Here is a 16,185-nt window from a genome sequence, read left to right as displayed (position 1 = left end):
TGTTTTTAGTAAGGACTGGTTGTTTTTTTCTGCTGTGTTTTCCAGTTCTGAAACATTTGCTTGTTTAATCAAGGGAAGCTTTGATTTTTGTGTTGATTAACAAACAGTAGTCGTTATTGAGTGACAGGTTGTTTAAGCAATAAAGATTTTTGCTTGAAGGTAATTCTTGTCCTGGTTAATCAGGCAATTAAATTAAAATAAAAGTTATCATTGCCTAGGGCTCCAATTAAGGCTAAGCAGAACTTTAACCTCACAAGTTCTGTTCTGGTTCCAGAAACCATAATGTCTGCATTGTTTCTTTCTTTTATGCAAGCTGGCTTTTCCCACTCACCAGATGTTGGGTGACCCTACTAGCTGAAATCTTATAATTTTCTCTTAAAATATGTAAACATAACCCTGAGCTATGACTTATACTGTAGTTGTGTTTTAGAGGTTACAATGAGAAATACAGAAAAGATGTCTTTGATTTAGATTACTCAGGAAAAGGAATTTCTAAAGCACAAACCTCCTGCTACACTGTACAGATGCATCATGAGTTGCTCTATCCTTGGAACTTTGCCTCGCGTATAGCTTTGCTCTGAGCTAGCTGGGTAGCATTATCTTTCTTTTCTTTCTCAGTTAGCTCTTGTGTTTTATTTGGGCCACTACAACAATGAATGGCAGTAACTGCACCCTCCCGTCATGATCCTTCATGGTGATGGAAAAGGCCATAGAGAAAGGATGCATTGACCTTACAGAGTTACTCAATCTTACCCCCGTTTCTTCTTTACAGATATTTACTACTATGTCCTCTACTCATCAATTCCATCTTGAGTTTATTCTTCTCAAGAACCACCGAAGTTTCCCTTTCCCAGTTGCTCCACAGTAGTTGAATTGAACAGCTTATACAAATCTGGGAGCCATCAGGATGTGTGCTTTCTTATAGCTGGTCGTCTTCTGTTCATCTCAGTAGCTTCCCCCCATCATTTTGCTTTAGTTTTTCTGTCCTGTCTTTCTGTGCCTCTCTTCCAACTCTCTTCAGCGAGTTCTGCCTCTTCTACTGCACTACTTTCCCCTCCCACTGAAAGAGCATGCTCTCTCTATATCCTCTATCTCCTTCTCCAAGCTAGTGCTCTTTTACTGCATTAGATCTACTTACATCACTCTCTTATGGACCTTTCCAATAGTGACTATGGTACTTTTCAGAGTTGTCTAAAATGACATGACTTCCCAGCCTGATTAAAAAGTAATACTTTTTTGTTGAGACAGAAATTCTTCACAGTAGGTGTCCAAACTCAGTGTGGAACTAGCTCATGTCAGTGGATGCATCAAAAGAGCTGTCACACATTTGCAGCTTCTAAAACCTGCAGAGTTTCTATACAAATCACAGCAGCACATTGATAAACAAATGAAGAACGCTTTCAGTGTTGGGGTAGCCAGGAGTGGCGGCAGGGAGAGAGGGGAGAAGAAAGGGAAACTAGGTAGTCTGCGTTAGATATCCACAAATAGTTGCATGAAGACAGCAAATGTGTTCTGAATAAAGAGAATACATTTGTAACACAGCCAGTGGTTCTTAACCTTTTTTCACAGCTAGAGTTACTCTTACTTACCAGAACTGCCCTATTTCTCCTGCTGTAATCTTACTACCCTAATTATTAATATTGGGAAGCAGGAACATGGTCCTCATATGAATTTGAAGCTCTTCCATACTCATAACTCCTATCTCCTGACTTGAGAAAAGCATGCAGCAAACCAGTGCTGGTCTGTGAGGTGTTCAGCTGTGAAAGAGCTGGATGTCTTAAGAAATACCCTGATGTCTTCCGAGTTCAAGCAAATGACTTAAAGCTTTGCCAAGAGACTTCAGGGTAGAAGAATAGCTGGTATTCTCTATATCTTCACAGAAAGCGGTCCAGAAGCAGGCACTGGGGCACTTGTTTTTATTAAAGTTTATAACATTTAAAAGCATATGCAACATAGCTCTCACTGCCATCCTTCAAAGTGTCCTAGTGAAAGGAACATGTGTCCCAGTGATGTTAGGTTCTAGTCACGAAGCTGTTGATCTTTTTTTTCTGACACCTGGGTCACCAACAGTGTAAATACTAGTGTAGTGATGCCCTGCAAAGTGACAATGTACTAGCAGGAAGCGCTGCTGGGTGGAAAGCCTCAAATCATTTTGCCCTCAGGTAGCACATCCTGTCAGTGGACTGCAAGCTGGGAGGTCATCAAATAATGTCTCTTTCCTGTTCATACTGGACAAATGCTAGAAGTTTACAGAGATGGCATATCTATAGTTTTTTTTTTTTAGTTTAGTTTCTTTTTAAAAAGAAATTCTGGTTTTACTGAACCCTTTTAAGTAACTTTTGTTTTTATCTGAATCTACATGAAGCCATATTATAATTTTTGGTTTTTGGCTAGCTTGGTCATTGGAGGGCGGGGGGCGGGGGAATTGCTTTGACTAACGAGAACAGATCTCACTGTAACCTTGTTAATACATCCAAGATCGGGTACAACAAATGTTTCCCTAATTCCGTGGAACTTGGCATCCTTTGTTTGTACTGAAACCAAGTATTATGCTTGGAGGGCTTCCCTATTTTAAGTATTGACCTTTTAATAAAATGGTCTTGTAATTTTTATAAACCTATAACGTTGGCTTGATGAACTTGCAGAGCAGTGCAGGCATTCAGAACCATAACTTGGGGTAGATGACCCAAACATGAGCCCTAGGGGCTAAGTAAGGTGGGGTACTAGAATGGAGGCAGGGGGTATTCAGAGCCCTGGCCATAAGGAGTGGGGACAGGACTTCCCTTGTCAGCCTCACCTACCCCTGTCGAAATGCCACTGCCGTGGGACGAGGTGTTGGCTCTTGCCTGCCTCTGGAACTGCTTTTTGCCACCGAATTAAGTGCTTCACATCATTGCTCAGCAAAGGAATCTGTGGTGGTTATTGTATTACCCTGTAGCCGCTGTTTGTGCTGACGGAGCTCTTCTCCCACCACTATTTCCTGGGGCACAGGCCATAAATCCTGTTAGGTATATCTTTGCTTTTTCACTATATGCGTCAGTGCTCTCTCCTTTGGGTCAGCCACAGACATACTTCGGAATCCATTATGCCTGACAAAGGTTCCAGAGATGCTGGCAAATCCTTCTATGCACGTTTTGACAAACTGATATAATACAGGAATAATGATGCTTGCTCATGAGCACCTTACTGCTTCACTCTGTGGCATTTTATCAGTTGACTTCAGTTGGCTTTGGATCAAAGATCATAAACTATTCATCAGATTGTATTATTAAACTTGAGAAAAGTAAATGGTAGAATTCTCACTGCCATTTGGTGCTCGCTACCACTATGAAATGTTAGAGGTGGTTGAAACTCGCAGCTTCCATCCATCTGTAACTTCTAAGATTCCAAAGCTTTATTTCATCTCAAATCTGGGACAAGTTGAAATTTGGGATCTTTTGTGAAATAAAATATTTTGAAAATAAAATGTTTTTTGACAATATGAAAAGTTTTTGCTTTGACTCCAAGTTATAAGGCATAATGTGCAACACAAGTCAGAAGGATTGTTTAAGTGCAATCTTGGTGTGATTTCCTGTGAACATTTTGGTGTGATTGATAGCTTCCCTCAAGATTTAAATTGCCTTTTTCCAGCAGAAAACTTCCTTCAGAAGTTTGTCGATTAACTCTGCTGGGCATTTGTTGAACTGTGAATAAAGCGTTACATTTGTGAGTTGAGCTATGGTAAATTTTCACTGCCAGTATAAAACTGATCTGTTTGACTAAGCTTATTTAATGACTTGAATAGTAGGGAAGGAGGAGGTGGAGTGGGAGGCATTATGTTCCTTGTCAGTGCTTGCTAATCTAAATTTTAAAACAGGAATGAAAAGAATATGGAGAGGATGCCCATTGCATACTGTACAAAGTGTGTCAGTGAAATTACCCTTTCTGCAAATCTCACAGTTGGAAGTAAAATTTTTGAGAAGAAAAAAAATCTTTCAGTGTTAAGTGTGTTGTTACTTTAAATATAGGATAAAAAAAAAATCCTCAATTGTTTCCAAAATATCAAAACATTTATTTAAAAAGTTATTTCCTTGACCTGGCATGCAGCTGGAATAAATATAAACTATTCAATATAAGGACTGAAGAATTATTCTTCACTATTGCCTACTGAAGCCCTTAACACACTTTCTACCATAGTGGTCACAGTTTTTTTTACAGGTACTTGGGTAGAGCTGTTTTAGGAATGGGGATTTGGATAGAGCCAGAGAGAGAACCATAAAAGTTTGTGTACCACTGCAGTAGGCCTTCCTTGAAAGGTGGGAGATAATGACAAAAATGCCATTTGTAAAGCTGTAGTTAAGACTGTCAGCATCTTCCCCAAATAACACCTCTTCTTTTGAGGCTTAGAACGTGGCTGCAGAATGTTGCTTTGGGCTAATTTCTGACCTGGATTCTTACCCTGAGAGCAATATTTTTTGTTGATGGCCATTTTCTGGGTTGGGTTAGCTTCATTGTCTACTTGTAGGTTACTTCCCTCTTCAAGTAAATCAAAATCTCCATAATGGTGAGTAGCTGGAGCTAAAACTAGCTGAAATTCCACCCTTAAACAGCTGTGGCATATGCGTTATACTGTTATCTAGTATGTACCTCTTCTGTCTTGGGGTTTCATAAGACTGATCAGTGAGAGGTGATAATGCATCTTAGCCTGAAATATTCATTAAACTCTATCGGTCAAGTCACTTTGAGAATAACTTTTCCCCTCAGTTAAATGTGTGCCATGCTGTTTATGACTGGTTTGCAAAGGAACAATTGAAGGCAGAATCTAACTTGATGCACAGCATTGATTTCTGAGCCTAGCAATGCCATTTGCTAGTTGCAAGAAGTAATCACTGTGCATTAATTTTTACTGATTTCTTTGCGATGTATGAATACAGCCCAAATAAGTCAGCATTTTCAGGGGCAGCTCCTGAGTTGGTATGAATGGTCATAACCCTACTGAAATCCACTGAGGTCAGTGGAGATATTACAATTTACACCAGATGAGGGCTATGCTCCCTTGTCAGTAGTGAGCTATGAAAAATCTGAGAAAAGAGAAATTGCAGGTATTAGAAGGTAATCGATTGTCTCTTGTCAGAATCTATCCCATTTTATTTTTGTGAGTTTATTTCAATTTTCAAGGCAATGAAATTTGGGAATAGTTGCCTGAACAGCAAAAAAATAAAGTTTGAGGGCTCTTTGAGGAAAAAAATCACTGACATACTTTCTTCTAGCATTGGAAGGCTCTCTTGTGAGTCCTCTGACGGGGCAAGATTACTATAATAAATGGAGGGGAGGGAAATGCAATAGTAAATGTGCTCTACAAACTTCCTTTCAATCAATTAACTACAAAGTAGTAACTTATTCTGTGTGTGTGATATAGTGCTTTCAAGTACCCTGTTAATGCTCTTTAATTCCTAGTGCAGTATCTAAAAGTGTGCATATTTATAAGTGGGGTAAGGATGAAATATATATGGCATGCACATAGTAAATTATCACAGAGAGGATGAATCCTGTGTTGAATTATTCAGCAGAGGTTTTCCATTAAATGAAATATCACAGATCTAGTGTGTGTGTGTGTGTGGGGGGGGGGGGGGGGGTTGTCCCTCTTCCTTGTCTCTCATTATTTTTGAATATTTCAATAATTCTACTAAATAGGCCTTCATTATAAATGTAATTTATTTTGGGGTTTGGGAATATAAATGCATTTATTTTGACAGTGGTGAATTTAAATTCGACTCTGTTGCTTTGTAACGTACCATTAATATGTTCAGTAATGCAGGTTTGATTTTCTTGGTTTCTATTATGATTTTTAGCATGTCAGCGAGTGACTTGTGCTCTGATCTGCAGATGTGCATATGCTTAACAGGACTAGTTGCAAGCTTAAAGCTGAAGTTCAGTGGCTCTGTGTATTGCTTAAAGTTATGCATGCGTTTAAGTGCTTTGCTGGCCCATAGCCTAAGTTATTCTACATGGTGGAACCAATTAAGTGTTATGGGGACAGAGGGACATCTGCATTCTGTCATCTGGCATCTCTGCAGAGCAAGAGAGGTGAAGCCCATGTATAACTGCCACTCTCTCACACTCTCTCTCATTAATAGAAAGAGAACTTGAAAAGGAGCCAGAACATCCTTGATGGCAGTTCTGCTTCAACCCACCAAACCAGTTACAAGTTAGCTTGCATTTCTTCATACTTTAAAGTGTGCAGCCTTGGGCTTTCCAATTTTTAGGAATCATAGGAAAATAGGGCTGGAACAGACCTCACATAGTCAACCAGCCCCCTGCTCAAGGCAGGATCACCCCTGACTAAACCACTCCAGCCAAGTCTTAAAGGCTGCAGATACAAAATACATTTCTTTTGCAGTAACAATGAAGGAGAAATGTGATGCCTAGTCCCATTACACAGTAAATTACTCAAATTCAGAATAAACTTGCTATGCATTTTTCAAGGGGTAAAGTTATTTGGTGTTGCCTGCTCTCTCAGTTCATTTCATCCATAGGGTAGCTATCTGTTCAATGCAAATCATCACCCATTCAACAGCTGTAAATGCTTTGCCTAGGAGAGCCATTTTACTACTCCTTACGCTGGAGTAAAATCTGGAGTATCTTACTCTGAAGTAATGTGCATCTTCACCCAAAGGCTGGAGGACAACTGTGGGTAGCTTGTGCTCCTTGTTTTCAGAACGATCCTGCACTTACTGACTTTCTGGGCCTAAAAGTCTAATTCCAGTTATTCCTAAACTAATAAAGATGCAAGGAAAAGAATTTTCCCAGTTGGTAAAGGTGGCTTCCTTTGGAAACCCTTTTATCTGCAACAATTGCATTGCCAAATCAAACAATAGCATGTACAATATGGCTCTGACTTTTTCTGACCCATCATTAAATTTATTACAGCTGGTTTCAACTGAAAATTCAGGTACTGATATATTTTGACAACAATACATAAATGTGATGTCTTGCGCCCTTCTGGCTGCCCTGCCTGTCGGGGTGTGGCCCCTCCCCTCAACTCACCTGCCATGACTTTGATGTTAAACTTACTATAAGAGGTGTCTTCAGTAGAGAACTTTCCCAGGTGGGCCCTCCTGATGGACGGCAGTACTTACTATTGTTGAATGCGATGTTTCATGCAGCTCCGCCTCCCCTACACCCTGGCCACTCACCAACAGGTTGGTGATATGTTGATGATGCTCTCTGGCCCCGTAGGATGGTCGAGGGCCTGTCTACCGGGTTCCCGTCGCTCTTTCTCCCCTCTTGGGGATCATTTTACTTCAAAGAAAATATTCCTCTGAGTAGGAGGGGGCTGCAGGGCTGCCTCCCTTATCCCAGCCCCCTCTAGGGATCTCAGCTGCCTCTTCTCTCCTGCTGTATACAGGGAGCTCCCCTGCCTCCTTGGTCTCAGCCTCTTCCGGGGGCTGTGGAGGTGCCCCTGCTTTGCCTCCCACGGGAGGCTTAAAGTTTGCCCCAGTGCTGCCTGCGAGAGCCATGCAGGCTGGGTTGCTTCCTCCCTGTGCCGGAGCCTGCCTAACGAGCTGCCAGCCTGCTCTCTCTCTCTCTGGCTCTCTCCCCGCCAGATCCGGCTGGGCTTTTAACCTTCCCCGCAGCGGCTGGTACGGATGCTGGGATAGGCTCAGCTGTTTCCTGCGCCGGAAACATCTGATTAAACAGCTGGCATACTGCCAGTTTGCACAGCTGCGGCCGCGGGTGTGGCTCCTGCTCTGGTTGCCCTGCGGGAGGCTCCGCCGGGGGCCTGTTCGTGGGGTTTGCCCTCTCCACCTCGGGAGCCTGTGGTGGTGTCTTGCCGCCACAATAAATCTCTTTGGTCTTGGTTTAGATTAGGCTTAATTGACTTCCTCTTGCCACCTAATTATTAGTGGTTTGTTAGAATGCTACCTGTCTCTGTCTTTTAACTGCTGTGGGATAGAGACTGTATCTATAGGATGCTAGGTTTTTTATCTGCAGTATATGAGTGCTTGTTACGCTGAAAAACTTTATTAGTTATAATGGATTTCATCTATACTTTCTGAATATCTGCTCAAAAAGACAATGTAAAAAATGAATATCCACTTTAAAACATGTACTTCAACCTCCATTTCATTTAACTTGTTACCAAAGCTGGGAGATTTTTTTGAACAAATAACCTAATTAAAAAAAAACAGTATTAGGTAAACAAAAGAAACCTAATTTGTGAATAGTTTTGGTTAAAAATGGATGGAGGATTTTTTTTTGTTTTTGTTTTTAAGGAAATCCTGGACTGCCTGGCCTGAAATGACATGCTATTTTCACAATTTGGTTGTGCCCTTCAAATCAAAATATTTCTTTTGACCTGAAACATTTATCTAGTTCAGTACCTGATCTGAAAAGTATGTTGCTCACCTACCTCCACTTCTTATACAAGCAAAAGATGTTTAAAGATATGTATTTTATTTCTGTGCCTACAAATACTGTTAAGTGGAATTTATAATGCCAACTTGTGTCTATTTGGTATGCTTTTGCTTGTACTGGGAAGGGTGACAGCTCTGAAAAGTGAAGTCTTCTATTTATTTGCCCATCCCACTGTCACTAGTAGCGACAATGCATCATTCTCTCATTCTGATCTACTAATGTATTTATTTTTACCATCTCCAGGATGAGAGAGTAGTTATTTCTTTGCCCTTCCATTCTTAGTTTCTGTGCTGGGAATAACAAAAAGACACCAATTTTGCCAGGTTGGTGACAATTTTTTGTGATATAGAAGACAATTTATTGGGAACACCAACCTCCTTCACACAAGTCATTAAGTGGCCACTGTGTGGAAATACCTTTTTGTCGCTGTTAACATGGACTTAAAGAGATGCAAGTAAAAGACTTCAAAAACAAAACAACCTTCCTCTCTCTCCCTGAAGGTCAGAAGCATGAAGCAAGTACACAGTATGCGACTCTCTAATGCAACTTCTAAAATTACTGGACTCAGCAGAATAGCTCTTTCCAAAGAACTCTCAGTTGGCTGAAATGCAGGTTATAGAACTGCATAGACAATTCACAGTTGGCGAACAAAATAGGATTCTAGGCTTCAGTGAGCACTAAGATAATTATAAATGGGTTGTACCAGAGAATTTAAGGCAACTCTAAAACATTTCTTAGTACTTTAGCTATTTCATTAAACCTGTATAAACAAAGTGTTGTTAGTTGTGCTCTTTCTATTAGGTACTGTGTCAATCTTGCTGCCCCAGAAACTGGCACAAGAAGCAAGGGGGATTTCCCATTTTATATAGAAAATCGAGGGTTTAGGGTCACAAGTCAATGGGTCAAAGGGTGGGGGGAACAAATAAAAGGTAAAGACATCAACATTGTGGTTACATACACTTGGTTCTTTGAGTAGATGTGATATCTTTTTATTAGACCAACTGAGGAGTTGGCAAAAAGTTCTTAGCAAGCTTTTGGGTGCAGTCACCTTTCTTCAGGCATAGGAAGTCCTAGCTATTTAATTAAATGTGTCCTAGAGACTCCCTATGCCTGAAGAAGGGAGACTGTGCCCAAAAGCCTGCTAAGAACTTTTTTTCCAACTCTTCAGTTGGTCTAATAAAAAGATATCACATCTACTCAAAGAACCTTGCCTACCTTTGTCCTTAGATCAACACAGCTACAACCAAGAAACCCAGTAGCATATTCTCAACACCTTAATTCTCCCCTCCTCCACCTCCGGAGGAGTGTCCAAACAAGGCTTTAGTGCCTACAGCACTCAAACAGCAGCTTGCAACTGTCCCCAAGTCTGAGTCCAGCTCCTTCAGTCCACAGTCCTGGTTGACAGGGCCAGTGAAATCTTCAGCTCCACTGCACGCTCCTCTGTGTAGGGCAGACCAGGTTCTTTCCGTGTGCACGGCACTGTCTCTTTGCCTTACTCCAACCTCAAGACAGTTCACAGTTGGTGAATTGTCCCCTTATTCTTCCTTTTTCCTTGACCCCTGGGTGTTTCTGGGAGTTGTAGTCCAAATTAACAGACATCCCAGCTCAGAAGACTGTCCCTTGGTTCCACCTGCTGTTACATACATTATACTCACATTACAGTTCTTTTTCCACTCAATTATTTCCCGGTTCAGGAATTGGATTGGGAGGTAGAAGTTTGTATCCTTGTCCATCCTCATCTTGGAATTGATGCCTTCCATCCTGGTGCAGATTAAGGCAAGGCCAAACTTGCCTTTACCGTGTGTGTGTTTTTTGGGCAGTGAATAGTCACCATGATTGTGAATCTCAAGGCCTTGTGTAAGTGGCCGGCGATGTGCCTCCTGGAGCCGAGCTGTCTCTCCACTAGAATTGTAGTTTTCTGTCCTTCAGAAATCATCTGCCACGCCTTGATATTAGAGAGAGAGGTAGGAAACACTTTTGGGAGACAAAAGGATCTGTTAAAGGCTTAGGAGATCAGCTTATCTTAGCAGGGCTGCACCATCCCCGTACTCTGCCCTAACTACACCAGATAATTCTGGGCTTCTTGTTGCTTGCCTGCTGGGTCCAGTCCTAGTCTGGTCCTAGTCATGTGGACTCCTTTGTTGAGGGGTCCTCTTCTAGGTTGGCTGCTTGCCTTGCTTGTCTCTGCATGGGTCTCAAGACAGCCACCTCTTAATTCTAACCCTGCCTTTACCTTCAGTGTCGGGATGGACTATACCCCTCCTTGGGGTGTAATCTTGTCCATGTTGCTTTCCTCTTCTAGCATCCTAGAGAGGTTATCTCCACCCCTCAGGACCGAACTCACTGGCAGAGCGATTTCCATCTCTTCACTGGCTCTCTCCAGGTAAGTCTGGGGACCGGGGTTTTCCTCTAAACCCCGGGGTCGGTTCCTTCTCCCGTCATCTCTTGATGCCCTCTCTATCTTTGTCTTGCCCCCCCCCCCGACCTCGGACACTCCTTTGGCATCTCTTTAAATTCCCTCTCTTCCCAGCTGTGTCCCCCACAGCAGCATGTGATTTGCTGCCTTCTTGACTCTGCTGTTCTTCTTTTTCTTTTTCAGCGTGGTTTTTGCCTTCCGTGCTGCTCTCCCTGTCCCAGGCTTGAACTCTGGCAGCTGGGCTTGCCTTGGCAGCCTTTGAACTGCTGCAGCCCCAGCTGTTTTCCTTAATTAGTCGGGCCATGGCATCTTTCTCACTTCAGCTTGGCATGGTTTCTTCGGCATCTCCAGGTAAGTTTCTTCTCCTTGTATTCTTTTTCATGTTCCTGTGGCAGGGTGTTTCAACCACCCTGTCACACCTTGGTTATCTTTAATTTGCTCCATACATTTCTTTGTGCCTGAAGCAGGGTGAGGATGGTAATAGCTTAGCATAGTAAAGTTATTCCTAAGGGATGGCAGAGGACTAAGCTTCTCCTTGGCTTGTTTATCAGGCTAGCTTTATATAACCAAAGGTCTGAGCCATTCACTAAATGAATGTAGTGTTCATTAAGGGTTTTCACTTCAAAATTCCTTTTAATTTATAAGCTGGAAAATGTGAATGGAAGTGAGTTGCCAGCAGTGTCCCAATTATTACTTTCAGTGAGGTGGGGCAGGAAAACATGAAACAGTTGTCTGGACCCTTGTGGAGAAGTATCCCTCCCTAAGCAGCACAACCTCAAACACCTTCCTTATCACCGGAGTCCCTTTTTTTGTTGCCAGCAGCAGCATCAAGGATCTTGTTGGGAAGAATGCATGGTGCATACAGTAGACTGACAAGCCTTTGAACTGCTTAAAAAGTTGTTACACTGGGAGGTATTTTAAATTGCTTACATAATGTGGCATTGTTGGCACCTTGGCACTGACATGTGGTGGTACTTCAAGTTAGTGATTTTTTCCCCCTAGTTCAAACTGTTGGAATGCCAAAGCACTTTACTGTGTTGCATGTCTGTCTATCTTTTTCTCCCTATTCCCTCTGCCTGACTGCAAGGTCTATTTCCTTTTACTTTTGTTTCAATGTGAGAAATTGTCGAAATCTTTTTTGAAAAATGTCCTTTCCATATGTGATCAATAGCCATCGTATGTTCCTGAACCTCTGATTTCTCTGTAGGGGAGAAAATAAAACAAATGTTCAACCAGCTTCTTGAGCTTGGGCTTAGAGATGAGGGCTACTTGTATAAACTCTGGGGTAGGCACTGTCTCTTCAATGTTTGACTTGGGCTTCCAGCAACTACTGTAATATCAATAATAATATGAAAACACTAACAGCATCTTGAGAAATATCAGGTATTTTTGACATTGAGTATTGATAGCTTTACTTGCAGCAAGCATCCAACTTTTTTCTCCATGTTCATCATTTTTTTTTAATGTGGAGCAAGCTGGCTTCTATAATGTTCTAGAATATACCCTTTTTTCTGCTTGGCTGAACTGTAAAAACCTTGTCTTTGTAGTGTGACTTCAAAAGCACAACAAAGCTTCAAGTTGGTGATTGTATTAATGATAGGCAATGAAGTTTGGCTCTGGAGAGTAATTTATCCCCGCTGTGATATGAGTTGCTTGCAATACACAGCCTGACTGTAATATGTTCACCTGCTGTTCTTGCTGTCAAAGAACCCCCACAGCTCAGCCAGTTTTCCTCAGTATTAAAAAGCTCTTACCTGCTTGACCTTTACTGTTTTATTGTAGAAGAGCATGGCCAAGGCTAGGTCAAGAATGATGAAATGTAATGACCGAGGAAAGCAGTTATTCAGACTTACCTTTGGGTTGAAACGGCAGTTGAATAGAAAAAGAATTCTCTCGGATTCTGACCACCTTGTTGTCAGTGAAGAGTGATCTTCAGTGCCTAGCTAGAGATATTAAATGCTTACTTCAGCTGTTCTCAGACTTGTTTGAAATGTAGACCCTAATATAGATAGAGTACTTCTTTGCTGTCAGGACGATGTGGTTCCCCCCTTCCCTTTTGCCATATCTGTTACCTCCTTGTGGAATCCACAAAAAAGTGCTTAAAGCTTCCTGTACGTGAGCCAGGATGTTGCTCTGACATGCTGTAATTATGGTGCGGTGGAGCAGACTCGAGTAATCGAGTCTGCTAGAGTGTGGTAATTACTGCATTCCAGCCAGCCTCTGCATCTTGTGTATCAGCATCCATGGTGGTGGGGCTCTTTTTTTAAAGCTCATTTGAGCCTTGGATGAAGTGCAGAGGCACTGATACACAAGATGCACCAAGTGCTTTAATTAGAGCAGCTCTTGAAATCGCTCTAATTGGAGTGCTCCCCTGACCCCTGGAGCATGAGTAAAAATGCCCTAAATGCCTAAGCAATTAGACACTGGTGCATCTTAAGTTATCTTTTAATGACCTTTTTTCAATGGCAATTGAGGCGGAAGCATTCACACCATGGACTAGATTCTCTTCTACCTGTTATGCCTGTAGGTGGATTTAGGTAAAGTTACACATAGTCTTATACCATGCTAGATCTGTGAAATGGTAATGTTAAAGTTAGATTTTGTTGTGAGCAGTCGCATGTTAAGGTTAATGCCTCATAGCTCTGACTTGCCACTAGAGGTCTGGTAAGTAGGGGCGTGGTAGGAGCCAGAGCACCTGGGCTCTAGCCTTGTTGTGGGGTGGGGGACTGGGAATTGGCCATCCTGAGATACTGGAGGGCTTCAGATTGCTCATTTTATTTTTGAGGAGCAGACTGAAGTTACTAGCTCCCAAGCACAAATCTATTCTAGTCTGCTCGCCTTTCTGAAAAATGGTTGATACAAAGGATATGTCAGTCCTCCTCTTTCTCCTTGCTGCTTTTTTGTGACTCAGTTGTAAAGATAAGGTGAGCATGTGTTACAAAAGAAGACGCACTAATGGATTTTCAGGATTTGACGAAGGTAAAATAGAATCACTTTGCCAGCTAACAGGTGGAATAGGACCTTGCCTCATGAGACTAGTCAGCTGAAGTTCAGGCTTGCCTCTTGAGGCTGTGCAACTTTTTCTCCCAGAAAATGCCAAAATAATACTAATCACTCTAACTTTAAAATGTACCACATGTAGTATCATTTATATCAGGGCTTGTCTAACTTTTGAGTGACTAAGATGCTTGCTGTTTAGTGTGGATGTCACAGTGCAGTATGGGTCTTCCCATTGTGCAATGCTGCACAGTCACTTTTGTGACTCCTGAGACTTCCCAGCCGTAGGGTCTTTGGGCCTCATGTGCCATGCTGCCTGGCCCCTGAGTTTGAGTCAAGAAGCAGAAACTGGAAGTTGGAGAGGGAATCTGGAGACCCGGCTGCAGCAGCAGAAGAGCTATAGGGAAAGCAGTGCTTGGACTAGGAGCTTGAGGGCCATGAATTGACTCCATTTGTGCTTCAAGAGCGACCACCAGTTGGACAGCCACTTACAACATATCTTTATCTTACAACATAAATAGGAATAAGTGCAATACACAACCAGGAAAACAGGAATAGAAGGTACTGTGAATAAGCAATATGATCAAGTTAACTTGCTGTAGGAATTAACTGTTGCATTATTTGTCTCATATTTCTGAATGTGCAAATTAAATGGTGTTTTTTCTGTGTTCAGTTTGTTTAATTCCATTACTAACCACACATTTATAGGTATGGCTTAAGGCATGTACAGAAGAGTCTTTATAGATGTAGGGGGGGAAAAAGAACATCCATTATTTGAAAGGTTATGGAACGTTGCTTATACTACGTAGGTTTTTTTTGGCTATTTTAATCACATAAATTCAAAAAATAGGCCTGGTCTCGACACCAAGTAAAACTGTGGAAGTCATTGCACTGAACTACACAGTAGAGGTTATGATATGGCATCTGATTCTTCATTGCCTTACAACTTACCATCCTTTTATACTTTTGTAAAATAGATATAAAATCCCACCTAATCTGAATGCAACATATTCACATTTTTATGACTTGAATAATAATGCAAACTATTAGAGAAACAGGCCCATACCATTCAAGACAAGCAAGGGCCCAATTCTGCCATCCTTTAGTTTTTCACTTTTTTTCTGAGTAGCCTCACTTAATTCCTGGGATGAATTGGAGCTATAGATAATGTAAATTACTGTAGGTCTGCTAAAATCAATAAGGACAATGTGTTTTTATAATTTATCTTCATAAATCACATTCTAGTATAGGCATTTCCCATGCTTTCATACACAAAAAGGGTAATAGACAGGTAACATGAGGCAGAAGTTGAGCAAAAATATGAATGTGTTTCTCAGTTGATGTAAATGAATGAAGAACCTGGCACACATCTCTGCTGAGGTTCCTACTGATATTTCAGGCTGAAAGAGCTAGGCTTGGTGACTTGCCTCCCAAGTACCAAGATGAAATGCAGTTTTCTTGTGTTACACTTCTATAAACTTACTTTCTGAAACAAACCTATATGTTTTGCTTTGCTCTTCATTTTCATATTGAATGCTGTTGAGGAACTCACTTGTTATGGTCAGTTGGAAAAAGCTGATACCAATTCTAGTTTCTGCAAAAGACAGTTTAGCTAATAATATTACTTATGACCCAGGTTTTTAAATCTGGATATACACTTTATTTATTTTTGATTTGTACATGCCCACAATACTAAAGTGGTTGGAAAAATTAAGATCTGTGTCAGCACACAATTCTGGGTGTCTATACAACTTTCATGCATGCATTTGAAAATCAAGGCCCATGTATTTCTCACTGTTCCTCCCCCCCCCCCCCAGCTGTGTTCTTTTAGATTTATTATCTGTTGCTGTAGTTTTGAAAACAGCTTTAAAGAGTTAGCCTCCTTCTATGCCAGGTGTATGTGACTGGTAATAAAAGAATTAGGCTAGCAGCCAAAACCCATTAAATTCAATACTACTCTTCAATTAATCTCTTTAGTGGAGGATTTCAACCAAGTAGCCTGCATACCAACATGTTGTGTATTCTGTTGTCTTTTTCTGTAGGTCATTTTAAAAGTGGGTTCATTGAAATGGTAAAGCTCTGGGACTGCCAAGGGGAAAAGTACAAGTAAAGTGTTTGATAGTGAAAAATGTGGTGAATTAACAGTGGTGCCTGGTATGTGTGGTAATACGAAATAGAAAAAGAAATTGTCAAGGTGGTATAGAGGGTTGTTAGATTTCTTTTATAAAAATAAAAAACATTTTTTTGCTGGCTTTACAGTGCATATAATGACTTGATACTTTTCTTTATTCAGAATGAAAGATCGTTCACCTTTTAAAGTGTTTATATTTTCTCCTATATCCAGGACAAAATTAAATGCCTTTTATGCCCAATAA

Source organism: Alligator mississippiensis, chromosome 3 (genome assembly GCF_030867095.1).
Source record: "Alligator mississippiensis isolate rAllMis1 chromosome 3, rAllMis1, whole genome shotgun sequence".
In the NCBI taxonomy this organism is placed as follows: Eukaryota; Metazoa; Chordata; order Crocodylia; family Alligatoridae; genus Alligator; species Alligator mississippiensis.
The sequence above is the reverse complement of the archived record's forward strand: the minus strand, read 5'-3'. Positions refer to the sequence as shown.